Here is a 27,797-nt window from a genome sequence, read left to right on the forward strand (position 1 = left end):
TGTGTGGCCAGAAACTCAGGCCAGGTTTGGCAAGCACAGCTCAACCTTTCCTGGAATCTTGTCTTTATCTGGGAGCCAGCAGGACTCCTGGCAGGCTCACAGTATGTACTGGGCAGAGCAAATGAAATTGCCCAAGTTTGTCAACAATCCCAGGCTGCATGATCTGGGACAGAGAGAGCTGTTGACTCAGCAGGATGGGTGTGTGAGAGTGAGGAAGCCTTCCTGCTTGCAAGCCTGGGCCCTGGGAGGGCTGAGATGAACTAGACTTGACAAGCACTTGGGTCATGTCTGGACTTGCACAGATGGAATTTTAAGCACATAAAACGCTGGAGCGCTGGTGCCAGGAAGCTAACTTCCACAGCAGAGTTCTGTGGGTCCTGCAAAAACAACAAGAACCCATGTCTTGGCAAAGTGATGTCAGCTGGTTCTGACAGACAGAGAGATGAAGCTCCTGAAAAAACAGCTATGGAAGCTTCATACTGAGACAGGTACATGAAAAGTAGGAGCAAGGATTAATGAACTCTGTGTGCGTCCGTGTATACGTGCATGTGTGAATATGTGCGTGTGAGTGTGCAAGTGTGTTCATGTGTATGAGTGTGTGTGTGTGTGTGCAGGAACCTGTATTTGAAAATTGTAAGTCAATTTCAATCCTCAGACATTCTCCACCATATATGTGTGTGTGTGTGTGAAGATTTATTTTCTTTTTAATTAATTAAGATTTATTTCTTTTTAATTATGAGAAGGGGCAGCAGTAGGTGCACATGACATGAGTGCAATGCCTGAAGAGTTCAGAAGAGGGCATCAGATCCTCTAGAGATGGAGTTACTGGAGGTGGAACTGTGATTTGGAGCTGAGAACTGAACCTGGATCCAGGGCAAGACTGCCAGTACTCTTAACTGCTGAGTCCTGTGCCTTATTTCTTCAGACAAGGTTTCTCACTGAATCTGTAACTCACCAGTTTGGCTTTCTGGCTGGCCACTGAGCCCCAGGGCAGCCTGTCTCCACTTCCCCAGGCATGTGCCTCTGCCACCTTTCACACGGGTACTATCACATGAGGCACTCGTGATGTGTTCAGTGGCACTGGTGACTGGCAGATGCTCCTACACATACACAAGTCATTAAAGGCAGTGGGCCATGGCAGCTCATACATGCTTGGAGTAGACTATGACCATATTCTCTCACCTACTGCTTTACAACCAGGGGAAAACAGGATGGTTTTCTAGAGGAAAGAAGTAAATGGAAGCTTTGTTCCCCTGCCATCTGTGTTCTGCCAGATCTTGATTGCATACACGATGCAAGAGGATTTTTTACATTATTTATTATATTCCCCAAAACTTGGAAGCTGAAGGGGAAACCCTCTTCTTCTCCTCCTGCTGCTAGCTCACCTTCCCCTGTGGTGGTGTCTAGAGGCTCCACTGGGTGTTTCTCAGCGTAGGCAGCAGAAGAGAACAGGGACCACAGAAGAACAATTTCAGTTAATACTTGAGGAACACATTTTATGGCTTTGGAAATGTCTCAGAAACAGTCCATAAGCCTGCTTGAAGAACTCCAAGTTAATGATCATGCCAGGGTGTGATGGTTAGTATTGCTTGTCTACTGGGCAGAATCTAGACCTAACAGACCTGGGCCTCTTATCATGCCTGTGGGAGACTATCTTGACTGCATTAATTGAGGTAGAAAGACTCGCCCACTGTGGGCAGCATCATTGCCTGGCTGGGATACTGGACTCTTCATCTCCATTTGCCTCCTGATTGTGGATATGATGTGACCAACTGCTCCCCACCTGTGTGACTTCCCATGATTATGGACTGTAACCTTGACCTGTGAGCCCACACAAACCCTTTCCCCTGAGGTGATCCTGTCAGAGTATTGTATCACAGCAATAGCAAAGAAAACTAAAACACAGGCCAATTAAGAGTCTTTCCACATGGTCTGTCTCAGCCCAAGGAGAACCTTTGAGAAGATCACTATGGCAACTGGCTAGAATCATGAAGGGACTTCACCATGGAGTCTTCTGTGTCAGGTGTGGGTTGATGAGGATGATACCACTGACACTGATGTCCTGTCATGAAAAAATGCTCCATGAAGGGGATTCCCAGTGATATGTGGTCTCAGTCACAAACCATATGGTATGACAGAGAATGAATTAAAATCAGTTTATAAAAGAAACCAGACAGGAAACCTCTCCCCACCAAAGCTGACATATAACAGAGCATGTCCTAAAACTAGTATGCACTGTGAAAATGAGCCAAAATCTGGGGATACTGGGGTATAAAAGCCCTAGTTATTTGTATAGTGTTTGCCATTGATCTTCTGACATTTCTCACAGCTCTGGCCCACTTCCCTCCTTGGAAACCTACCACCCCCACTTAAGAAGCTGTCTGTTTCGTGTGTTTCTGTTCTAGTCTTTGTTTTGGAACCTGGACTCACTATGAGCTCCCTGGGACTCAATTCCAATACCAACAGTGGGTACATCAGGACTCTCTCTTCCCCCAGCTAGACGCTGCTGAATCTCTTCTCTTTGTGTTGAAAGTTGTAATTATGAAGAAAATCAAGCCCATGTAAACTTAGGTTGGCAAGTGCACAGCCCAAGCTAAACCCAAACCCGGAGTTTGACGCTACTTTAACCCTGGCTAAGCTGCTTCAACGCTGTGTCTTCCTCTGCAAACAGGGCTGCTAAAGATCGGCTCCGTGGGCTCAGTCCAAGCGGTAAGTACAGCACTGGCTTGTCTCCCCCACGCAGATGGGAGAGGACGCATGGGTTGTTCTGTCAGACCAATGACTCTTAAATTAACCACTCACCAACTGCTGCCCTACTTTAAATGGAACAATGCCATCCACCCACACCATCAACCTTCTGAGGGCAAGCTCGAACCATAGCAAAGCTCATGAGCTGAGAAATAGTGCCTGCTTCCTTCTCCAAACTTAAAAAAAGAAAAGAAAGGAAGGAAGGGGGAAATGACAGGCTTGCTTCCCCTCCCGCACTGCGCAGACTGTGCACAATGCAGCCTCCCTCGGCTGGATTGCCTCTCCCTTCCCTGCTCTCCCAGATCAGCCCTGCCTCTGCCCAGGTCTTTGTTTGAGATGTTTCCCATTTTCCCTAAATTGTAGCATGTGATACACTGGGAACAAGAGTGCAGTCCTTTGTGCTAAATGCCCAGAACAATCTAGAGAACTTAAATTACATGAACAAGTGATCGTCCAAAAAGACCTAACCCCTAGTTCTATGGAAGGATGTATTTATGGACTTTCCTCCAGGATTCTCATCCTGCTGCACACTGAAATGCATACACACAGAGGCTTCAGCCACATGGGCAAGCATACACAGGAATGTCAGCATGGAAAGCCATCTTGTGTGTGGGGGTGTGGGGGGTGGAGACAGAATTTCTCTTTGTAGCCCTGGCTGTCCTGGAACTCGCTCTGTACACTAGGCTGGCCTTGAACTCACAGAGATCTGCCTGCCGCTGCCTCCCCAGTGCTGGGATTAAAAGTGTGAGCCACCACGCCCGGCTGGAAAGCCATCTTTATCTATACCATGAGATCCTTCTAAATCTCTGTTACAGCATTGCCTCGTTACAGTTACCAGATTCCTCCTGGTATTTGGCCAGGCATAGCCTCTCACTCACCTTTGCATCCCTCTCCCCCGCACAGAGCCTGGTACCCAGTGAACAGGCCAATACTGGCTGCACTGAGTGAGCCACAGGCCACGGTGCACCTCCTCTGCCCGAGGGTGGAGGGGCTGGGCACAGTTGACAGCAAGAGCAGCTGTGAGTGGTGAGACTGAGAAGCCGTGTGCGTGCGCTCTCGCCTTTAAACTAGGAAATGTCTCAAAAAGAAAGGAAAGGGAAGGGAAAGTGGCAGATGGCTGCACATATAGGGAGCCACATGCAGAAGAGAAGACCCTATCTCAGTAGTGTGAGGGTCAAAATGAGTATCCGTTCTGAGACCTCTTTGGAATATCAGCATTACCCCATCTTTGGAAGAATGGAGACTGAGATATCTCCTGCGTATGCTGAAGCTTGATTCCAAAGTTCAGCTGCTTTGAGTTCCCAGAATGGATTCCTCATGTTTGATCACCACTCACCAATGAGCCCAGGGGTTGCCTCTTTCCATCATCCCAGCATTGGGATTGTAAGTGCTCGCCACCACTACAGACATTTTTAAATATTCCAAGAACTGAACTCAGATCCTCATGCCTGTGAAACAAGCTCATTAGTGGCTGAGCTATCCCCCAGCCTATTCTCCAAATTCTTTCTGTAAACCAGTTCAAAGGGTTTCTTTATTGTTGCTATCACAGACATTAGTGTCTCAGCACACATTTTCTGTGTCAGGTATCCTGTAAACTGCAGTTATAGACAGTTGTGAATTGCCATATGGGTGCAGTATTGGTTAAAATATTATGGCAACTCTGCACAGTTAAAAGGGAGGTTTATTTTGTGGGGTAACTCACAAGTGAAGGCATAGGTTACAGGGTCTGGGAAAGGTGTAGCGCAGTCCAGCAGTGTTCTCTGGAGAACTCCTGGTCCACCTCCAGCGTCCAGGGTCCAGGAACTAAGAGAGCTCCCCCATCTGTATCCCGAGTCTTCAGGGGTCCTCTCTTGGCTCCACCTTGTAGGCGTGACAGTTACCAAAGCCTCACAGGGGGTGGTATTTCCAGGTCAAAGCTGGACCGACTACCCACTACAGTGCTGGGAATGGAACCCAGGTCCTCTTCAAGAGCAGCAAGTGTTTGTGACTACTGAGTCATCTCTCCAACCTCAAATATGCACTGTTCGTCAGGACAAGAGACAAATGGCCTTGGAGGCAGTTAGAGGCTATTACAGTGGGTTTTCTTGGGTTCAATGGTCACCCCAGTTTTATCACCCAAACAGATGTCTCTCAGAAACTTAGAAGTGCCCACTGCCTAAAGCCTTAGGGAGCCCTCATGGCAGGGCTAAAGAGACAGGGACACCATCCCAGTAATACTAGAAGATAGAACATGAAGCCAATGGGAATTTCTAATGAATGGCCGGATGGAAATGGACTTGGTTTGGACCAGTTAACACCTTCCTTCTTTTCTGTTTCTACCTTCTAATTGGGAGTGTCTATCTGATGGCTCACCCACTATATGCACCAGAAACATGAAATCATCTGATTTTGAGTTTATTAGCTAGAAAGGGATTTTGCCATAGGAATGAACTATGCCTAGAGTCTCACCAACATCTAATTTAGGTGAGACATGGAATTCCAAAATTTAAACTCTCTTAAGTGTCCAAGAGTGGACACAGAAACTAACTAGGATTTTTGAAGCTGCTGGGATAGATGGAATGCATTTGAGATTCAAGTATATGAATTTGGTGGTGCCAAGGGTCGAATGTCATAGACTAAATATTTATCCTCCACTTCTTGCAGTTTGTACGTTGGAGACCCAGCCCCCAATATGATAGTGTCAGGAGGGGTAAGTATATTTAAAAGAAGTCTGAAACCCCCCATAACAGTATGTGTGTTTACTCTGATTATTCTCATCTCTATTTCTGTGACAAATGCTTAACTGAGAAACTAAATGGGGGAGGGGATTATTTTGACTCCGTGTTTAAGAGTCAAAATAATTTACTTCATTATGGCAGCAAAGCACTGGCAGGTAGGGGGTTCCATTCCTGGCAGCAGGGGCTTGTGGTGTGGCTTTTTGCATTCTGGAAGATCAGGAGGCAGTCAGCAGAGGGCTCAGCCCAGAACCAGAAGTCCATAAGCCTGTCTCCAGTCATCTGCTTCTGCTATGGAGGCCATAACCCCTAAGATCCGACAACCTGCTAAAGTGCATCACCAGCTGGGGACGGAGGGTTCAGGCAAATGAGCCTGTGGGGTCCTTACAAGAGGAAGAAATAAGGCATGTGAGGACCCAGCGGAAAGGGAACCATCTGTGAGCTGTGTAGAAAGCCCCCACTGGGGAGCCAGATCCTTGAGCAGCTTGATTGTGAACTTCTGAAACTCTGGAACAAAGACAGTGAATACCTGCCAATAGTCTGCTCATTTTATGGTGTTTGTTACCAACACCTGGGCTGAATGCCACCTGCAGACAGAAACACAGGAAAATCTCTACCCACTACTGGGGTGGTGGTAAAGCCACCGAGGTGATTTCCTTCCCATCTGAGGTTCCATGACTTCAGGCCCCGCAACACACATCTCTGCATCACTTCTGTGATTCAAATTAGCTCAACTTAAGAGACAACGCTATTTACATTTTCAGAACAGGTTATTATTTAATTAGCTAAGGCTTAAGGGTACTTTCTATTTTGTGGAATTGGAAAAAAATCTCTTTACTTTTACAAGTTCAATTCAAAGAAAGCCTCATTGGGGCTTCAGGGCATCTACTATTGTTGAAAGACCCTTCAGTAAATTCTCAGTGTTGGCTTATTTAAATACCTAAGAACTAAAAGGGAAAATGAATGTTTGGGGTTTTATGAAAAGTTGGAGCAGAAATGAGTTAACCAACTGTCATTTCTCTGTCCCCAACAATCTGCTGGATTCACAAAGCTGCTGGACAGACGTGCATTTTTCTGATTTCCTCAAGGCAGAAATTGCAGTATGATGGGTCGAACCACATCCTCTGTGCATGGCCAGGGAAGAAATACACATTTATTTTCTCCAAGAATTTATAAGAAAGTCCAAAATCATTGTAGCAATGAGTGTTCTTCCCCCTGTCTCTACAGGAAAAGTCACTAGTGCTAAGTAAGCAAGACTTCTGTCACTTCATGTTTAAAGTTACAGGATTCTTGTCTAACAATGTCTGACACCTGTCGGCTTACCAGACAAATCATCAGAGTGACAGACAGCCCAGACATGGCAGGAGAGCCTGTCCAGGAGGGAGAAGACGTGTAGAGGAAGTGAAGAGACCTCAGTGCTTCAGAACGAGCAGTCTTTGTGTAGGAGACAACATGGAAGTGTCTAGGGCATTTTCACAGCCATCAGATACACTAATTCCTTTAAAATGCTCACTGAGGACTGGCAGGATGGCTCACTGGGTAGGAGTGTTGGCTGTGCAAGCAAAAGGATCTGAGTTCAAGTCCCCAGCACCCAAAGCTGGCTGTGGCCTTGCACCTTGTAAGCCTTGCCCTGTGATCGGGGAGACAGGAAGACGGTTGGGGCTCTTCTCTAATGTCTGGCAGAATTTAGCAGCAGACTGGCCTGACCCAGGGCTTTCCTTTCTTGGGAGTCTCTTTTCCTGCTTCAACCTCACTGCTTGTTTTGTATGTGTTTAAGATGTTTATTTCCCGGGGAGCCTGCCTGGGACTGACCTCTGCACATATGTGACAGTTGTGTAGCTTGGTCTTCTGTGGGACTCCTAACAGTGGAAGCAGGGGCTGTCTCTGACTCTGTTGCCTGATTTTGGGACCCTTTCTTCACACCTGGTTGCCTCATCCAGACTTAATAGGAGAGGTGTCTAGTCACACTGTAACTTGATATACCATGGCTGGTCGATGTCCTTGGGAGGCTGGCTCTTTTCTGAAGAGAAACAGAGGAGGAGGAGTGGATGGGGGGGGGTGCAGAGAGAGGAGGTGGAGAGAGGCTTGGAGGAGAGGAGGGAGGGGAAACTGTAATGGGGATTTTAAAACAAAAAATAAAGAAACAAAAAGATGTTTATTTCCTTTTTAATTTAATTTTGGTAGATAATACATGTCTAAGAATTTACTCATTTCTTTGAGATTTTTTTTCTATTTTGGTTTTCAAAGTAATCCTTAATGATTCTCTAGATTTCATTGGTATATGTTATAATGGCCACATTTTTTAAATACTTGCTTATTTTTACTTTATGTATATGGGTATGAGTGTTTTGCCTACATGTACATCTGTGTACCACATACATGCAGAGGCCAGAAGAGGGCATCCAGTTCCCTGGATCTGGAATTACAGAGGGTTGTGAGGCACCATGTGGTTCTGGGAACCACACCAAGTTTTCTGCAAGACCAGTAAGTGCTCTTAACCATTGAGTGTCTCTCTAGCCCCTACAATTGCTATATTTTCTTTATGGATTGATTGTTCCTTTTGTTAATATGTGCTGGCTTTTCTTATCTGCTCTGGCTAATTTTAGCTTAAAGTTTCCATTGTGAGATATCAAAACAGGTGTGCTGGCTTGTTTTCAGCATCTGTCTATTTGGTGAATTGGCTTCCTCCTTTCACTTGAAGTCTGTGAATGCATCTGTCAGGGAGGTGTACTTGCTGGAGACAGTGCATAGATGGCCTTGTCTTATCCCTCCTCACTGCAATTCTGTGCTTTTTATCTGAGACTTAAGACCCTTACAGTTAGGGTTATTTAGAGAGATTTGTAGATCCTTGACCTTTTGTTGATTGTTTTTATATTGTTGAGTTGTTCCTTCTTTTCTTTCTCCCCTGTTCGTGTTAAAGATTAGCTGGTTTGCTGTGGGAGGCATGACAGAGTCTTTCCTAATACTCCATTTCTCATCTCTTTCTCTCATGGGATTTAATCTTTCATGTGCTCTCATGACTGGGTGACCACAGGCCTCTGGTGCCTGTTCCCATCTCTGTACTCACTGCTCTTCATTACTGCATGACCCCTGTTACTGATGGCATTTAAAAAATAAGGTTTTTTTCTAATTGTCATGACATTTTAAGTGGAAAGAAATGCCCATCCTTGTCATCCACCCTATCTTAGCCAGGAGATATGCACCTCAATCTCCTTACATAAAACCAAAAGTGTTCTTAACTCCTGTAATTCAAAATATAAATGATAAATAACCAATAAATATCAAGCCCAAGACATGCTGGCAAATATATTCTTAATATTCTGTTTCCTTTAACTTTATGAAGTAGTTGGTTATAATTCGGGAGCATCGTTCTGTCCACACAAGCCGCCTGTTTCCTTTATAAAGAGTAAACTATAATGAAATTAAACAGCAATGCTTTGTTGTTAGTGTTCAGTTTCCTATGTTTTAATGACAATTGCAAGGATTAGAAATTGCATTCAGCTTGACTTCATAACACACAAATCAGTCCTTGCTGGAGCTAGGAATACTTCCAATTATCTCTTATTTTAATGCTTAGCATACTTTATTAGAAATGCCTCCCGTTCACTCAGGACCAAGTAATGAGTGCATCTGAGGAGGGAAAGGAATCTAATCTTCACCTCCTGCATTTTTGACTCTTAGGTTCACTACTTGCCTCTCTCCACTCCACTGCTCACCACCCCACTGCTCACCCACCCCACTGCTCACCACCCCACTGCTCACCACCCCACTGCTCACCACCCCACTGCTCACCACCCCACTGCTCACCACCCCACTGCTCACCACCCCACTGCTCACCCACTTCTATTCCTGGTGCTCAAGAAACAGCAACTAAAAACAAGCTTCCCTTTTGTTGACATTTGAACAAGGTCTGGTTTTAATTAGCTGCCTCAAGTGTTAGCGTCAGGGCAACACTCAGGCCAAAAAGATGGAGTGTGCCCAGACCCACGCCAGGATTTGTGTTCTTGAGACACAGATTTGAACAGCTAGGAAAACAATGCAGCCATGACTAGATTGGGGACTTTTTGTTTTGGCTTCAGCGGGCTCACTTGGGAAAGAAAAGTACTCTAACAATGTCAAGGACACCTCCCCTAAAACAGAAAGGACCGTGTAAACCAGCCACTCACCAGAGTGTGGGAGACTGGTGGTTGGGCTCAGAGCTTGCTTCTTTCTGGACACCAAGTACACAAAGCCTACTCTGGCTCACTGTGTTTGAAGGTTACCCAGTGACCAGATCGAGCGTAGACAGATGTGGAGGGACAGGGAAAGTTAGGCTTGGCCCAGGTGAGGCACACGAATGAACTTGGAATCACACTGGGCAAGCCAGATGCAAGTGGCTGGTTTCAAAAGCAGGGCTGGGGACAAGGAACTCGGCGGGGTCACAGGCAGAAGGCTCTGTCCCTGCCTTCAGGGCTGTCACTGTGAAATCAGAGCATCTCCAAGCTGGGTGTATTCCTGCAGTGCGGTCTTCTGCTCTTTATTATTGTTGTTACATTTGTTTGTTTTTATTCAGTGTGTAGGGGTAAAGGGAGGTTAGAGGACAGCTTTTGAGAACCGGTTCTTTCTGTCCCCTGTGGGTTTCTGGGACTGAAATGAGGTCCTCGTGTATCACCGCAGGCACACTCATCTGCTGAGCCATCTTGCTGCCCCTCATCTGTTCTTGATCTGAGGGGAAGGGTGCAAAGTTATAGGCATCCACAGAAAGAAAACCCGCTTGATCAGTTAAGTGGGGTGCAGAATGTCCTCCACAAGTGACAGACAGGAAGGATATCAATAGAGTTACTGCAATGGGCCAGCCCAAAGATGCAGGTAGCTTTTCACATTCTAGGATGTCCCTGATAATGAGTTTATCAGCACCTTCAACTAGAGTGAACATGTTGATGTCTGTAAACGAACACTGGATGAAGAGAGCACAGACTCCTGTCCCTCTCCTCCCACACCCACCTGCCACAAGGAAAGAGCCTGCCCAGCCGCACTCTAATGTTCCCAGAAATTTTGCATCTTTACTTTACCCAGTGCCCACCAGGGATGTGGGCAAAGACAGGGGTGGTTAATAGATAACACTGCCTAATAGAAGGGCAATGCTGGATAAAATGTAACTCTGGTGACCTACTAACAGTGCACACTGGCCTGAGGCGCCCTTAATGAAATCTGGGAGAGTAAAAAGAGGTCGTGACCCCAGATCTGTCCAGCATCCAGGCCACTGAGTGCATTCCTCAGAGACAGACCCAGCCGAGCGTTCAGCATCCTGCCCTGGGCCCCCATAACTGAAAATAGAAAGATCTGAAACCAAACGTGAACAATGAGCCTGCCTTGAGTTGTTAGCCTCCACTGGGAAACGGCTGGAGATGATTTCAGAATGATGAAGCTCTAGAAGGATGTGGGAAGCTTCAGCTTCCGCTGCCAGTGTCCCACACAGGAGAGAACCTCAAGTCTGTCTCCTCTAGCTAAATAACACAATAACTATAAATCCATCTTTCCCTGTGGTGATATATTGTGTACCCTAACAAAATTTACCTGAAGATCAGAGAACAGAACAAGGCTTTAGATTAAACATAAAGGCCAGGCAGTGGTGGCACACACCTTTAATCCCAGGAAGTGACATGGCTGGGCAAAGAAAGGTATATAAGGCGTGAGGAGACAGGAACTAAAGGCTTTTCGGCTGAGGAACCCCTTTTGTCAAGAGGCCTTTCAGGCTGAGAAGTCCTAGAGGTAAGAGGTGGCTTGTTCCTTTGTCTCTCTGATTTTCAGCATTTATCTGGCTCAGGGTTTTTTTTTTTTTTTATTGAAAGACCTATTAGATTTTGTGTTACATCTCCCACATGATCCTCAAGAGGGGACTAAGTGGGAAAAATTTGATAAAAAATGTAAATGTAAAAAGATCCAAGTGTCCTAGTTTTCTTTCTGTTGGTGGGATAACATGGACCAAAAACAACTCAGGGAGAAAGGGTTTATTTCAGCTTAACAAGTTACAGTGCATCATGGAGGGCAGTCAGGGCAGGAACTTGTGGCGGGAACCTGGAAGCAGGAGCTGATGCAGAGGCCATGGAGGGGGGCTGCTTACTGGCCTGCTCTCCATGGCTTCCAGCCTGCTTTCTGATGCAGCACAGGCCCACCTGCCCTGGGATGGCACCATTCACAGGGGGCTGGGCCCTGCTGCATCTATTAGCAAATAAGAAAATACCTCACAAGCCAATCTGATGGAGGTAATTCCTGAACTGAAGTTCTCTCTGGTGACTCCACTTAGTATCAAGTTGACAAGACATTAACCAGCACATCATGTAACACAGTATCTGATTTTAAAGATCAGGAGGGCGAGTCAGGAAGCTGGGAATAGATCCATCTCAAGACCCAGCTATACCGCTGGGTATATTTCCAGAGGAATCTTCATCCTACTACAGATATTCTTGTTCATCTGTGTTCATTGCTGCTCTACTCATAATAATCAGAAATTAAACATAGCCTTGACCAAGGTCCAGATGTATTAATCAAAATAATTAAACTAAAATAACCAGAAAAAAATATAAGTAAAAATAATTGGCCTGTTATGTCTAAATTAATTACAATGTTCTTCTAGAAATTAACATTTCAAGGTTACAGTGACCTTCATCTCACTGTGATGTAAATTATTGTCTTTGTGGGTTTCGCCCTTAAAAACTCTGCACTCCTGGGCTTGGGCACCAAGAGATTTTTCAGAGGCACAATCCCAGTCTTGCTGGCCATCAATAAAAAGGACTTAAAACATTGAATTGGCTTAATCAACATGGTTGTCAATAGCTATTTCATGTGGTTCATTTCAAGGGGATAACGTTTGGTAGTTGGTTTTCTCCCTCACATTGTTAAGATGAGGTCTCTCTTGTTTCTGCCGCTGTGCCCTGGACGCCAGGCTCTCCTGTCACTTCTGTAACAGTGCTGAGATTACAAACGTGGCTGCCACATCTAGCTTCTTTTGATCACTTCTGGTGATCAAAACCAAGTCTTCAGGATTGCTGGGCTAGAGCTTTTAAACAGTGAGTCACCTCTCCATCCACACACTGACCCACCTCTCCATCCACACTGACCCACCTCTCCATCCACACACTGACCCACCTCTCCATCCACACACTGACCCACCTCTGCATCCACACTGACCCACCTCTGCATCCACACTGACCCACCTCTCCATCCACACACTGACCCACCTCTCCATCCACACACTGACCCACCTCTCCATCCATACATTTACCCACCTCTCCATCCACACACTGACCCACCTCTCCATCCACACACTGACCCACCTCTCCATCCATACATTTACCCACCTCTCCATCCACACACTGACCCACCTCTCCATCCATACATTTACCCACCTCTCCATCCATACACTGACCCATCTCTCCATACATACATTTACCCACCTCTCCATCCACACACTGACCCACCTCTCCATCCACACACTGACCCACCTCTCCATCCATACATTTACCCACCTCTCCATCCACACACTGACCCACCTCTCCATCCATACACTGACCCACCTCTCCATCCACACACTGACCCACCTCTCCATCCACACACTGACCCACCTCTCCATCCACACTGACCCATCTCTGCGGCACTCAGCTCCACAAACACCTTTGCAAATATTATTTATCTTTGGAAACAAGTACCTGCCCAAAGGAGCTGACTACCGGTGGGGTACAGAGAGGAGAGCCCATCCTGAGGCAGTGTATGACTTCAAAGCTGAAATGCAATATGCCCTACTCTCACAAAAACCTCAAGTTTAGAAGCAACTACTGACAATGTACAGGGAAGGCCTGGCTTTGTAATGGTATGCAGGTCAGCACCACTCTTTCCAAAGGGTTTTTAAATATACACTACAGGAAAGTTGAGAGCTGTGAGCAAATAGGCAAAATATTTGTAGATATAGTAACAAGGTCAAAACAACTCAGGCTTCAGACTCAGGCATCTTCAGAGTCTGTCAAGTAACATAAATATACAGACAAGACAAGAGCAGTGAAAAATAGAGAGCGGTACAGCCAGGAGAGATGTGGCAAAAGTCTTGAAATTCTAGTAATTTTAATAATATATTCTGAGACACACCTACAGGTGGCAGTGCTCTGGGGGTCCAAGCATGGAGCTTTCTGGCTCTGCCATGCCATGAGAACATTGTTTCCTCTAGAACCTTATGGGTATCTTAGTTGTTGTTTTTTCCCCAAGTGCTGTGACAAAACACTATGATCAAAGCAACTCTTTGAAGAAACTATTGGTGGTTTACAGTTCAGACAGTGAGTCCATCACCATCATAGAAGATAGCATGGCAGCAAGCAGTCAGGCATGGTGCTGGAACAGTAGCTGAGAGCTCACATTCTTATCCAGAAGTAGGAGGCAAGGAAAGAGCTAGCTGGCTCTTTTGAAATCTCAAAGCTCACTCCCAGTGACACAACTCCTCCAAGGAGGCCACACCTCCTAATCCTTCCCAAACAGTTCCACCAACTGAGGACCAAGTATTAAAAATATGAGACTGTGGAGGCAATTCTCACTCATACCACCAGAGCAGGTCACCCAGTTATCAATGGAGTTCATCAGCCTTTGTTGAATCCAGTATGGGGGTGAGGATACAAACAACGTTATTCCTTCATGCCCACCCACAATGGGAGATACAAAGGTTCAAGACTTCCCTCTACAAGCTAAGGAGCAAAGAGGAGAAACAAGGCTTGTAAACGTAGGTTGTAAAAAAGTGAAGTTTCAAGGCCAATAAGCCTGCCACAGGTAAGACAATCCACAGGTCTGCAGATGCGCTCAAGGGGAAAAGCATTACAGGATTTCTGTAGTGCTTGAAGAGTTAGCAGGATTTTGGGAGACAGGAAGTAGGAGATCAACCTACTCACTAATTTAAAAAAATGTTTTTTTTTTCTTGGATTAAACTTGAGGTAGACATTTATATTGTCTCTGCAAGCCAACTGGGTCCATCTGTGGATCTTGGTAAAGATGAGGAACAGAGCCGGGCAGTGGTGGCGCACGCCTTTAATCCCAGCACTCGGGAGGCAGAGCCAGGTGGATCTCTGTGAGTTCGAGGCCAGCCTGGGCTACCAAGTGAGTCCCAGGAAGGGCGCAAAGCTACACAGAGAAACCCTGTCTCGGAGAAAAAAAAAAAAAAAAAAAAAAAAGATGAGGAACAGAGACTTTGACCAAGATTCCCAATGTCTAAGAGAGAATCCAGAAATAAGTTCTGGAAGCACAAATGGATGAGACCACAGCAAAACCACATGGGGTGGGTGGACAGCTCCTCTCTCACTATGGGTCTGCCAGAGTCCAGACAGCCCTTCTCTTAACCTCACCACAGTACCACCACCAACAGCTGGGAAAACTCATTCCAAGGAAAGCATAAATTCCAAAAAGGATAGACCTGTCACAATATTTATGTGAGCCCAGCAATTTCAAGCTGTTCATTAATATGATTTTTTCCAACTCAATTTGCTGTGTAGGACTCATAATTAATCTTCCAATGGTTATCTCCCTGTCTGTCTGTCCATCTGTTTGTCTACCTACCTATCTATTTTATTATTTATTAGGGCTGGGAAACTGTGCACCATTGTGCAAATGGAGAAGCCAGAGGACAACTTTCAGAAGTTGGTTCTCTCCCTCTTCTTTGTGGGTCCTGGAGACTGAGCTCAGGTGGTCAGGCTTGGAGACCAGCACCTTAAACCACCAAGCCAACTGCCCAACCTAGTAATTCACCTTAGCTGAGTTGAAAACCTTTGTAAGAGAAAGGATTCCTGTTATAGCTATCATCTAAGGATTTCTAACTCATTTCATTCTATGGCTCTTCAATTGCAAACAGCCAAATGAGACCAAGTTAATTTAGATTATATTGGTGTTTATTAACCCACAGAATGAGAAGCAGGGCTAAAGAAACAGATGTCACTGGGATGCTGTTGGTCTCTCTGGTTTGCCATTTGCCTTTAGCTTAGTCCAGTGCTGGGAAAGGAGCCAATCTGTGCTTTGGTTAAAGCAGGAGAAAAATGTCAGTGCATTTCAGTACTGTTCACAACAGCTAAGTCCCAGAATTTCCTTCGATGTCCATCAGGAGGAATGGATAAAGAATGTGAGACATGCACACAGAATATATCTATTCAGCCACAAAGAAGAGTAAAATTGTGCTGTTTTTGGGATCTTACCTAAATGCATTGTATACCCCTATGAAATTCTCAAAGGATAAATAAAACATTATTTTAGAAATAAAAATGTCTTTATGAAACCCATTGTTATATATAAAGAATACATGTCAATTAAAACAACAGCAATATGGGGGTCCTGCTGGCTGCAGGTCCATTTCTATGCTAAGCCTCTGTGATTCTATCATTCCCCATTGGCAATGGAATGCCGCAAAGCACAACCACATGGTCAGAGACAAGGCTATTTGTTCCAGAGTTACACTCACGCTCAGTTAACATCAGAGGAGAAGGGTAGGTTGGCTTTGTGAAGACTGTTAAGTAATGAAAATAGTATGTCTTTCTCACAAGACAGGTTGTAATTTTTGGCCACATTCTTAAGTACCCGGTGCCAGCGATTCAGCCAAAGCAAAGATTTTTACATGGAAAATGACTTACTTGTCAATGCTGCTTCTAAGTCCTTATTTCTGTTGCTCTGATGTGACAGAACAGCAGGGTAGTGTATTTAAGGAGACCACCAGTTGCTCTAAAGCAGATATCATTCAGGCCCAGCAAAAAATGGATGGGGAATATAAAAGATATATAGGATCATAAAAGTCATAAATGAAAGGCTCACAAAACTTGTTAAGAGTCCAAGTACAATGGTTTAATGATAAAGTGTCTTTTAATGGGTAAAATTAAAAACCTATTCTAAATTAACTGAAATGTCGACAAAATTATAGCAATGGAGACTCATATTGCTTTAATTGTCAAATAGTAGATCAAGAGAATGAGGAGTCAAAACTCTTAAGCTCCTAGGTCTTTAAAAGGCTTTCAAATGCTTAAAGAATGAAGGATCCTTGAAAGTGTTAATAAGGGCTAGTTTTAAAAAAATCCTGCAGCTGGTGAGATTCAGTGGTTGAGAGCACTTGCTACTCTTGTAGAGGACCAGGGTTCAGTTCCCAGCACCAATATGGCGGCTCACAACCATCTGCAATTCCAGTTTCAGGAATATGATGCCTCTTCTGGCCACCATGGGCACTGCATGCACATGGTGTGCATATATACAAGAAAACATTCATGCACATAAAAATAAAAGTAAATCGTTTTAAATAATCCTGATACAGACATTCATCAACTTTCCTGGAATATGTTTTCTATTCTCAACATTCCCTTCCCTCCACCAAAATTCAGTACTCTCCCCCTCTTCCTTGCTAAGAATGTCATCTGAGTTCTAGGGAATTGAGTGCGGTGTCAAAAAATTTGGCAAGGGAGGGACATGGTAGCAGACATTCTGTATCAGACCATAAAGACATCTGTCAAGGTATCCAGTGTTCTACCTGGTCACTAATCCCAGATGCATGCAGGTCTGCACTGAGTCTAGAAGACTCCCAGGAGCCAAAACAAGCCGCACCATTTCCCCCGGCTTTCTCTCCACCCTCTGAGTTCCCTCACTGCTCTGGGAACCATTTCTGTTTCTGGAGGCAAGAAGCCTCACTGCCCTCCCATACTGCCTCCTGCCAGGTCTCCTGTCTGTGTCCTTCCCACTGCTAGTCTGCTCAAACTCCAAGAATATGTTTCTTTTCACCCTTTGACTTTCTGTTCCCTCACCCGAATCAACCCACCCAAGCAAGGTGCCCAGTCAAGCCCCAGACCCACCCAAACAAGACGCTCAGCAGAGCCCCAGAGACCGATGGATTCCATCTAGGGGTGAGGCCAGATAGGGCGAGTCTGTAAAGTTCCCCAGATGATTCTAATTCACGGTGAACTTAAAAACTCAAGAGCACTTAGTTAAGGGGAAGTTCTTAAAAAAAAGGGGGGGGGAGGGGGGAAGAAGAATCTGGTTAATATTTCATGTTATTTCACAATCAGTATTACATAATCACTTACAAACAATGGCAGCTAGGCAAGTCCTTGGAAACCAATTTGAACCTAAGCCTGACAGAGAGATTAGAAGAAAACTATAAAAAATACATACTACAGTAAATACCTACTAATTGGTGGGGGTGGGGAGGTGCGGTGGGATGAGGGCTCAGATATCTGAATACCAATCCAGGCAGAACACTCAAAAATCCTTGCTTTCTATCTTGTACTCCTAATCATCTTGGGGTTTTTTGTTGCTATTTTGTTTTTTGCTTTTTCTGAAGAGCATCCCATTAGGACCAGGCTCCATGGATTTTCATGTGAAGGAACTGAATCTAACTTGGTTGCAACTGGTGACCAATAAGACAACCCAAGACTAAATCAAACCCCAACACAGCTGCCAGGGGAACGAGGCTCTCCCTGGGTCCAGACCGCTGCTGCTCTGTCTCTGAAGAGGAGTAGGCTCTGCCTGGGAGCACAAGGCCATACCCTGCTTCCTGTTCAGCTGCCCTGGGAGCTGCCCAGAATGCAGGTCCTCAGGAGATGCAAAGCTTTTGATGTGGGTGAAGCCTTGAAGTACACTGAGTTCCACGTCAGAATGGGTCATTGGGGTGTGAGGTCATTACTTCAGCCATAAAAACCTCATCATTAGAAGAGATATCACAACAATAGACAAACATACAGAAATGAGTGATTCACAAAGAAAAGATCGTAGCGGTCAGTCCAAGGTCGATGTGTAAAACACAAGCTCCAGAGCCAGATCCAAATCTTGGCTCTCCCTCCTGCCCACTGTGTGCCCTTCAGCAAGTTGCTGAGCCTCTCTGTGCTTCACTGAGCACATGTCCAAAGCAAGAGTTATTACAAAACTTCCCTTGCAGGATTCTTTACAAAACTAAATCAGAAAATACTGATTAAAGTTCTCTGCAAGTGGTATTTAAGACAGACTTTCTGTTTAATTCTGTGGATGTATCTCTTCTATGACGTGGTGGAGATGAAGAGGTGAAGAGTGTAAGTGATGAGACAACAGTGTGAAAACAAAAAAGAGGACAACAGGGGTGGCCACATAATGGCGCTCAACACTGCACTACTGGAATATGTATGTGTGCCACATGTGTGCAGTGCCCATGGAGGCAAGAAGAGGGCATCGGATCCTATGGTGATATTTTAATTGTACTGAAATGTGATTTTATTTGTATGTTAATAAATAAAGTTGCCTGGGGATCAGAGCTAATAGCAAGCCATAGCAGAGTTGGGCTAACCCTAACCCTAACCCTGGAACTGAAATTACATCAGTTGTGGGCTGACAGGTGGGTGCTGGAAACTGAACCTGGATCCTCTGCAAGAGCAGCTGGTACTCTTAACCTTTAAGCCATCTCTCCAGTTGCTAGCTTTGTGTGTGTGTGTGTGTGTGTGTGTGTGTGTGTGTGTGTGTGTGTGTGTGCGCGCGCGCGCGCACGCGCGCGCGTGTTTTCCAGGGCTCCCCACAGGCACCAAAATTTGAAATTTCTCAAGCATGCTTCCTAAGATGGTGAAGAATTTGCACACGCCTCAGCCCCCAGACCTGACATCTTCCAGTGCATTCTCTAGGTTACCCACAATACCAAAAGCAATGTAAACTCTGTACAAAAAGTTGCTAAACTGTACTTTTGAGGGAATAGTGATACAGAAAACATCCACATGTGTTCAACACCAATGCAGCCATCATAGGGCTGCATAAACTGTATGCCCTCCTTGTCTGGTAGAATCTGTCATTGAGGAAGCCCAAAGGTATAATGGTGAAGGGTCTGAGAAAGGAGGATCTAGTCTGTCCCCCTCTTTAAAAAATATTTATTTAGGTATATGTATGTTTGCCTGTGAGCATTTATGTGGATCATAAAATGCCTTTCATGCCTGTGAAAGTCAGAAGAAGACATTAGATCTCCTCCAACTAAAGCTACAGACTGTTGTGAGCTACCATGTGGGTTTTGGGAACTGAACCTGGGTCCTCCCCAAGAACAGTGAGTGTTCTTAACCACTGAGCCATCTCTACAGCCACTAGTCTGCTCTTCTCAATCATTCTGTGTTTTTTCAAGGTTGGGGAAGTGCTGGGCACTGCAAAGGATGCTCATTTTAGTCCCATCCCCGCCCCTCTCTGTTTTGAGACAGGTCTGATTATGTGCTATGTAGTTCTGGGTAGCCACAAACTCACTAAGTAGGGCAAGCTGGCTTTGAACTCACAGATACTGGCTCACCTTTGCCTCCCAAATGCTGGGATTAAAGGTTTGTGCCACCACACCTGGCCCTTCATTCAGTTCCACACTTACATATTGAACACATATATGGAACTACGCCAACCCCCATGTGTGTATGTGTGTGTGTGTGTGTGTGTGTGTGTGTGTGTGTGTGTGTGTGTGTGTGTGTGATGTGTAGCATCACAATAAATAAAACACAATCACTGCCCTAAATTCATGGAGCATGCTGAGGGCTTTCCAAGGCTGTGAACTAGGGAAGATCTCCTTACTGATTCAGCAGATGCCAACTGTTGGCCTGGGGGGTTGACTCAGTCAGGAATCCTCAGAATCTGTGTAAAGGTGAACATGATAGCAGGGTCTGTAATCCAAGGGTTCATATGAGGGAAGTGGGGGGGCAGAAATGGAAGAACCCTCAGAAGTGTGCAGACCAGCTAGCCTTTGTGCATCTGCCATCCACAAGAGACACTGTCTCAAACAAGAAGGAGTGAGTGACACCTGAAGCTGTGGAACTCCACATGTAAAGACAATAATGTATTGTCAGTGAAAACCTTTGCCTGATCCCAAGCAGGATGCAGACTAGCAACAGTTTGACCCTCCAAATCTGTTTTCCAGGTTCTTCTCTAATTTCCCAGAATTCTCCAAGAGGAAGGGGGTCCCTGGTATCACCTCCCCCGTGTCATGGTTCTTCTAGAAGATGTTGCTGGTATTCAGTTTTCCTTTTCCTCAAAACTTACGTAGAAAAAAAAATTAAATAGCTCAGATTTTATATAAGAATGGACTTAATGATCCATAAAATTCACTATTTAAAGTAAGAAAGGTGGTTTTGAGAAATCTCTGATTTCTACTCACAAGGTAAAATATGTATTATGTTAGAATAATAACATGACAGTAGGCACAATGGGAGATAATTACCATCTCTCTTTCCAGCCTTGGATTTGCTTTCTCTCTTGCCCCTGTGGTCTGAAGCACTCCTCTAGTGCACACAAACCTCCCTCATGTGTGCACACTGCCAAGTGATACCCACAACCTGACCCAGAGTCCAGCCGTCATGAGGAGAGCTGCACCCAGAGCACACAAGTCAGAATGTGTTTAAAAACTAAAGCAAACCTCCCACGTGTGGGCTGAGACCTCACTCTTACCAGAGAGCTGCCTTAGGAGAATGTGGGCTGATGTGAGGGCCATCTTAAATGACAGCTCCCTAGCCTGGCCTTAGATGCAGTTGAAAAAGTGTCCTTCGCTGCTGTCTCAATGGTGATGGTCAAATCTCACTCATGCATTGATGTATTTTCCTGCAGAAACCAGGAAACCAAAAGAGAAAGTAATAGAACACTAAGAGGGAATTAGAAGGCTTTTCATAATCTTTTAAAACTCTGCCATCAATTACTGTTTCATTTATCTGTGGCTGTATCTGCTACTAGGGAAGCCCAAATGTAATAGCATAAAACTGCTATGACTTTTCTCAAGGAGGAAGGAGGAGGGAAGGGGGTGGGTGGGACGAGGAGCAGCTCCCACTCATTCTCATGCTGTTGCTGTCACGTGGAGACTGGGGCCTGTGTCTCCTAGCAGCTGATACCAGCTGTGTTCTAAGTGCTCGGCTGAACTGAGCCACGACACCTACACATGGGTCTCTGTGTGCCCTGGGCTTGCTTTCATCAGGACAGCTGGGTTCCAACAGCCCACATCATCCTGTGCCCCCTGTGAGGACCAGTCTCTATGGTCTTGTAGTGACTCTTCTGCCACCTTCTATTTACCGTGGAAGAGGAAGAGAAATGGACTGGACAGCACTCCTGTTTAGAGGAGTGTTACAGAGCTTGCCCCTGACTGCCGCGTTGTAGCTCATCACCTTAGTGTCTTTTCTGAGATTCCTCATATCCTGTCAATCACTCACCCCAGGGTTCACCCCTACACAGCACTAGTGCTCTTCATGTTTTATATAACTTAATTTGAAGCTGGAGCTCACAGCCCCTTTCTGGGTTCCTACCTCCTACATGGCTGCCTACCTCACCACTGCCCCTTTGGATTTGGAGCCCTAACGCCTTTCTGGAACCTCCTGTGCCTTCCCAGTTCTAACAGAACTGTGGCAGTTACTACGGGAGCTTTGCTCACATTCCTGGTAATGGGTTCCACTATAGATATGCTCCCCTGATCCAGAAAAATTTGATTCCTCCCGCACTCCTGCTTACATCCTTGCTGTGTTTGGAAGCTCTGTCTCCACACTCACACTCATTGACGAGTCTTTCTTCAGCTCAACTGTGCTCTAGTTAACTGTCAACCCACTTCAGTTTTCTTGTTTTAGAAAGAAAGACCCAAGCTCCAGTGTTATGGTATTCAATAAGGTCATCTGAGCATTGTGACAATGAGCATTCTCTCTTCTTTTTGTTTTACTTTAGGACAAGGTCTTACATAGGGTTTTGAACTCTCTGCATAGCTGAGGATGACCTTGACATTTAATCTTTATGCTACACACCACTATTCCCACTATGAGCAATGCTGGAGATAGACCCGGTCTGTGCATGTCAGGGAAACCCCCTGCTGCTGAACTATGTCACCCTCTTGAGTGGCACCAGTCTTGTGCTTCTTCCCTAAGTGAGGAATTGGGCCCCAGTGGCACCATAGAACACAGTGGTCTATCCTGGGAAATGGTGACCAAGGAGATTGTCTCTCTTTGAAGATGGTGATGACAAACAGGTCCAGGAGTTACACACCTATTTTCAGAATCCATAGTCATCCTAAGAGAATCGCAATGTCTGAAGACCCCAGAGGTCCCACATCAATACACACTGGAGCTTACGTAGCTGAGGGTTCTCATCCCAAATTCCACCAACAGCAGGAAGTGTCTTATGACTAAAGCTGTGGTGTAGGTCCGCATGCAGCAGAGACTTCCCAGGAAGACCAAGGAGGTACACATAGCCTCAGGCTGAAAACACTCACATGCAGCCACAGAATGGACTTGTCTGGTGTGAGTCTGTCCACTAATTAACTAGTAGGTGACATGTGTGCAGCTAGGAATTACTACAGAATTTCTCATGAATCTTTTTCAGTTGATCGGATCACCCAGTAGCATATGCATGGTATCATCTCTGTGTTCTGACCTCTGTGTTTGTCTCACACACTTGAATACAGCCTGCCAAGTGAAAGCCTGTGGGAGATGTCTTCAGACAGAAGTTTCACTTCACCTGGTCCAGCCAGCTCCTTCAAACCTGAATTCCCAGACAAGCACCCAACTGGGTGTGAAGAAGGATAGTTGTGTTGGTTGTGCACATGGGTTCCCTCCAGGGAGTCTGAAATGAGGAGTGGATGGCACTCTATGAGGGTCTTCCTGTACCCGTCAGATAAGCTAAGAGGATGCTGAATGGGAAAGGGACTCCAGGTGACATTCCCTAGAAGAATGACAAGCTCGAGAGCCTAAGGAGAATGTGCTCATGGATTCCGTTTGGAGAGGACTGGGGATTGGACTTCTTTTACTGCACGAGCACTCACCAATGGAGGTACCAGCAGGGCAGTGCCTTTGAAACCTCAGCAACACAGTCCTCCTTTATTCCTTCAGCAAATATCGGTCGAGTTCCTATTGTGCTCAGACACTATTCAGATGCCAGGGATACAGGGGCCAACAAAGCAAAGTCTTTCTCGTGGAGAGATTTTGTCCTAGAGAAATGAGACAAATGGTTTATGTGTGGGCTGACTAAGAAGTGCTGGGAAGAAAAATCAAGCAGGGGAAGAGGGAGAGGCAGAGCCTGGGAGTGGAAAGGGGGTTGTTCTGCATAGGATGATCAAGAAAGCCTCTGATAGAGCACCATTGGAGCAGAGGTGTGAGGCAGGGGCATGGAGGACAGTGCGAGGGTGTGGAGGCAGGGGTGTGGAGGAGGCAGGGGTGTGGAGGAGGCACATAGAGACAGGCAGGATACTTCTAGCAGAAGGCCAAGCATGAAGGGAGAACTCAAGGTAGAAGTCACTTCATCCTGTCCCACCACTGCCCTAGCCCAACTCTTTCTAGCAACTCAAAGCTTTAAAAATTTCTCTTTACTTCATACCAAGACGTAGGCTATTTCAAGACCTTAATCATGTTCCCGGTAACTGAAAATAGGTCTTCTTATCTTCTCAAGAAAACAATGTCCTTGTAACCAGCAATAGAGGTTTATGTATTCACAAATGAATGGCATTTAGAAAAAGAGAAAAAATTCGGGTGAGAAAAAGAAGATAGAAAATGTGGGGGAAAAGGAGACCAAGGAGGGTCAGCCACCAAACAGCACACCTCTCAGGGCACCTAGACTTGTGTCTCTGAGATTGTCACATATCACAATGTTGCAGTTTCAGTCTGTACTGTGAGGAAAGGTTCTGAATAAAAGTAACTGGCACAGGAAGGGTTTATGTGGCTTGTACTTCCAGGTCTTGGTCCATGACTGCAGTAGGTACTTAAGACAGGAGCCTGGAGGCAGGACCCATGGAAGAATGCTGCCTGTTGGCTTGCCCTCTGGCATTCACTGGCTCATGCTTACATTCATATTCATCCCAGGATCATCTGCCCAGGAAATGGCATTGCCCAGTGTGCACTGAGTCCTCCGACATCACTGAAGAGAGACAAGATTATCCCTCACAGACATGTCCATGAGTGATCTGATAAAGACAATCAGTGGATACCTTCTAGGTGATTCTAGACAATGGTGACAATTAAAGCTGTCCAGGATGCAGAGAAAAGTCTCTCCAGACAATGCACAGCTGTCACTGTGGTATCTCCAGTGACACCAAAAGGAAGGCTGACAGACTTTGACTAACCTGCACACACAGAAAACGGAGCACCAAGCCCAGGACCCAAGCAAACCATTTCAAAATGAATCCTTAGAATGAATAAAATATACCTCTGACATCTACTTATGTCATGACCTAAGGAGTAGATCAGTGTAAAGCATGTGCTTAGCATGCTTGAGTCTGGGTTCACCTCTGGCAACTCACAGGGAAAAGGCCTATTCATGTGAAGTAAGGCAAGCAACTTGCCTGACTGTGAAGACTTCCATGAATACATTTGATTAAAGAATGATTGCTGTGAAAATATTTTCTGTTTTAAAGATTTATTTATTTTATGTCTATGTATGTGTGGCTAAGTATAATACATATATGTTTATCATATGAATGCAGTGCTTGCAGGGGTCAGAAGAGGGCATCAGGTCCCCTGAAACTGGAATTACAGATGGTTGTAAGTTGCTGAGTGGGTGCTGAGAACTGAATTTTCTGGAAGAGCAGCCAGTGCTCTTAACTACTGAGCCATCTCTCCAGCCCTGAACACATTTTCTTTTAAACACATTTTAAAATTATATAATTGGAAAGCCTCACCCTCTTGGTCTAGTTTATTCATGTACTTATATATTTTATACATTATTTTCTCAAGTACAGCAGATTCCCAGTCCTCAGAAGACCCATCTTATAGCTAAATGATTTTTTTTCCCTAAAGCAGCATCTTTATTCAATACTGAAGACTTCCTAAGACACTTCTGTAAAGCTTTTTAAATTACCTGCACCAAAGAATGCTAGCTTTTCAAATATCATTAATCCTGTCATTAACCCTGGCTGTCATCATAGGATGCAGATGTTCCGGTCTCCCAGCCAAACCTGAGCCTCTGGAAGCTCTTAATAAGCAGGTGTTGATTGACACCTGCCACCCTTGCTCTGGCTCAGCCATCTGTGAAGAGCTATGATGCCGGCTTCTCTGGCTCAAGTGTAAGCTGGCTGAGGAGTTCTGTCCACCCAATGCATTGCCAGCAAGTTGTTACACAAAATGAAGTTAAGAACACTCTCAGAGAACAACTGCTTATGTTTTTTTTTTTTAACTTGCTATCAACACAGAAGGTTGTCATTCAGAAAATAACATTGAGTTCAATGTTTGGTAGATATATAAACAAGAGAAAACCATTTTTTTTTTTTTTTTTTTTTTTTTTTGGTTTTTCCAGACAGGGTTTCTCTGTGTAGCTTTGCGCCTTTCCTGGAACTCACTTGGTAGCCCAGGCTGGCCTCGAACTCACAGAGATCCTCCTGGCTCAGCCTCCCAAGTGCTGGGATTAAAGGCGTGCGCCACCACCGCCCGGCTGAAAACCATTTTTAAGATAGTTTCAGAAAATAGCTGACAGGACAAAGGAGTGTGTGTGTGTGTGTGTGTGTGTGTGTGTGTGTGTGTGTGTGTGTGTGTGTGTTTATCAGTTAGATGAATCAAAGTCTTGGTATGTAGACTAGGTTGGCCACTGACTTTCAATTCTCCTGCCTCTTACCCTGAGTGTTGGTTACAGTGTGTGCCACCATACCCAGGTACTGAATTGTAGCATTTATCTAATTATTATTTATCAATTATAAAAACTTGGGAGTCCATTATCTGGTAAGAACCTGAATGATCAGAGAAGTGGCAAAGAAGTGATCTGAGAATCTTTCTAAGCCCCACCCTACTACTTCCTGTGTCTCTTTATATAACTTCAGTCCTCCAAAACCTCTATGGCTAATTTTGGTCAGCTGTAGCTAGCTCCACCCTCTGATTCAAAGTAAACTTTATTGGCAGTCTCAGGAGTGTTAGAGTGTAATCAAAATGTCCCACAACACTGAGTTCTATTCCATCGCCTAGAAACAAGAAATTCTAGACGTCAAGAATAAAACCTAAGTATCTTCAACTGCATGGACCAATAGCAGCCTGGAAAATGGCCCCTGATAAAAGAAACCAAGAACCTCCCTCCATGGTTTCTTAAATTTTTAAGGTTTTTTTTTTCAGTGAGTGCAATATATCTTTAATGAAACCAGAACCATGCCATCATATTCAAGAAAACATACTCAAGGAAGATGAACCACAGCAGGCAGCAAATGAATTGAAGGCAGGAGAGGCATGGGAGGGATTGTTACAAGTTCACCATACTTGTTTCTTGGATGACTTCACGCACAGCCACAGTATCCCCAGATACAAACCATTATGGTTGGCTTGTACTGACCTTTAACCTACAGAGTGTGAACATGGGAACATACTACTTACTTACTGACCAAGCATTTTACAAGGTAGTCGTCTGTCTTACCCTGTTTTTGTTTGTAGGTAGCACAATGCCACAGACTAAGCAACAAAGAAAGTAGGTTTATATGGGCTCAGAGTCTGGTCCAAGGATAAGAAACTATATGAGGATGTCTTCTTCTTGCTGTCAGAGTTCAGAGGTAGCACAGGGTGTCTTGTGTTACTAGCTGGAAAGAAGAAAAGAGACCCAACCGATATGACTTTCCTGGTAGACCCAGTCTAGAGACAACTTATTTATCTATTACTCTCATGCACAGAGAAATCTGTTCAAGAGCACAGACCCCAAATCATGCCCTAAAGGTCTTCCCTGGACCCAGTGCTTTACACCTCATAGTGGAGATTAAATGTCAACAAGCATTTCAGAGGAGATAAAATTCAAATTTTATCCTGATGAACTCTTCTCTCCCATGGTTTGGGAAAACAGAATGAAACACAACTGATTTCCCTTACCTTTTTTTTTTTTTTTTTTGAGGCAGAGTCTTATGATGCAGCCCAGTCTGGTCTCAAACTCATGATTCTCCTGCCTCAGCTTCCTAAGTACTGAGATTATAGGAACACACCTCCATGCCTGGACTCTGTCAACTTTACACAAGATAATTGATGGGAGAAATTAATTTCCCCACTCGTCTTAGGATCAAATAGGAGGTCCTAATGCTCAAAAGAAACATCCTTCTGCCAGGCATTGTGATGTTGGTTCTGTTTAGTTGGGAGCTGAGACCTTGCACGGGCATTCTGGGCTCATCACACACTTGACCTGATAAGCAGAGAGATCTTTATACTGATGAAGTGAGAGGAAGACATCGGATGCTGTGACTGCATGGATGGTAAGGAACAATCAGCCTAGAGCCCAGGAGGTTGATTGGGGTACCTCTTAGCAGTTTCTGGCCTGAAGCTTCTAATCCACTGAACTGAGGTAAAAGAGTTAAAACAGATCAAGGAGAGTGTCAGATCCTGGATGGATGAAAATAGGAGTCATGCCACCGGGTAGAGATAAAATACAACTGCAGCTGAAATACAAAACTGGCAGGAAATGGGG

The 27,797-nt window shown here is 45.0% G+C and overlaps 2 long non-coding RNA genes across 3 annotated transcripts in view; one reads left to right on the top strand and one right to left on the bottom strand.

Moving 5' to 3' along the window:
• LOC121829661 (uncharacterized) lies at positions 1-23,222 on the top strand. The gene is made up of 4 exons (XR_006072734.2): positions 1-488; positions 2,406-2,709; positions 5,392-5,437; positions 22,852-23,222. It is a non-coding gene; the product is annotated as an uncharacterized LOC121829661 (long non-coding RNA).
• The window catches only part of LOC143273509 (uncharacterized), an 18,790-nt gene continuing 278 nt past the window's right edge, over positions 9,286-27,797 (bottom strand). The window contains exons 2-5 of one of the 2 annotated variants that reach the window (XR_013051704.1): positions 26,769-26,928; positions 23,209-23,373; positions 20,868-21,017; positions 9,286-10,166 (exon numbers count right to left, since the gene is read on the bottom strand). This is a non-coding gene — a long non-coding RNA (uncharacterized LOC143273509). Of the gene's footprint in view, positions 10,167-18,963; positions 21,018-23,208; positions 23,374-26,768; positions 26,929-27,797 lie in introns of those variants that run through there. The other variant, XR_013051703.1, reaches the window with a different exon arrangement.

The sequence above is a fragment of the Peromyscus maniculatus genome, chromosome 5 (genome assembly GCF_049852395.1).
Source record: "Peromyscus maniculatus bairdii isolate BWxNUB_F1_BW_parent chromosome 5, HU_Pman_BW_mat_3.1, whole genome shotgun sequence".
NCBI classification, from domain to species: domain Eukaryota; kingdom Metazoa; phylum Chordata; class Mammalia; order Rodentia; family Cricetidae; genus Peromyscus; species Peromyscus maniculatus.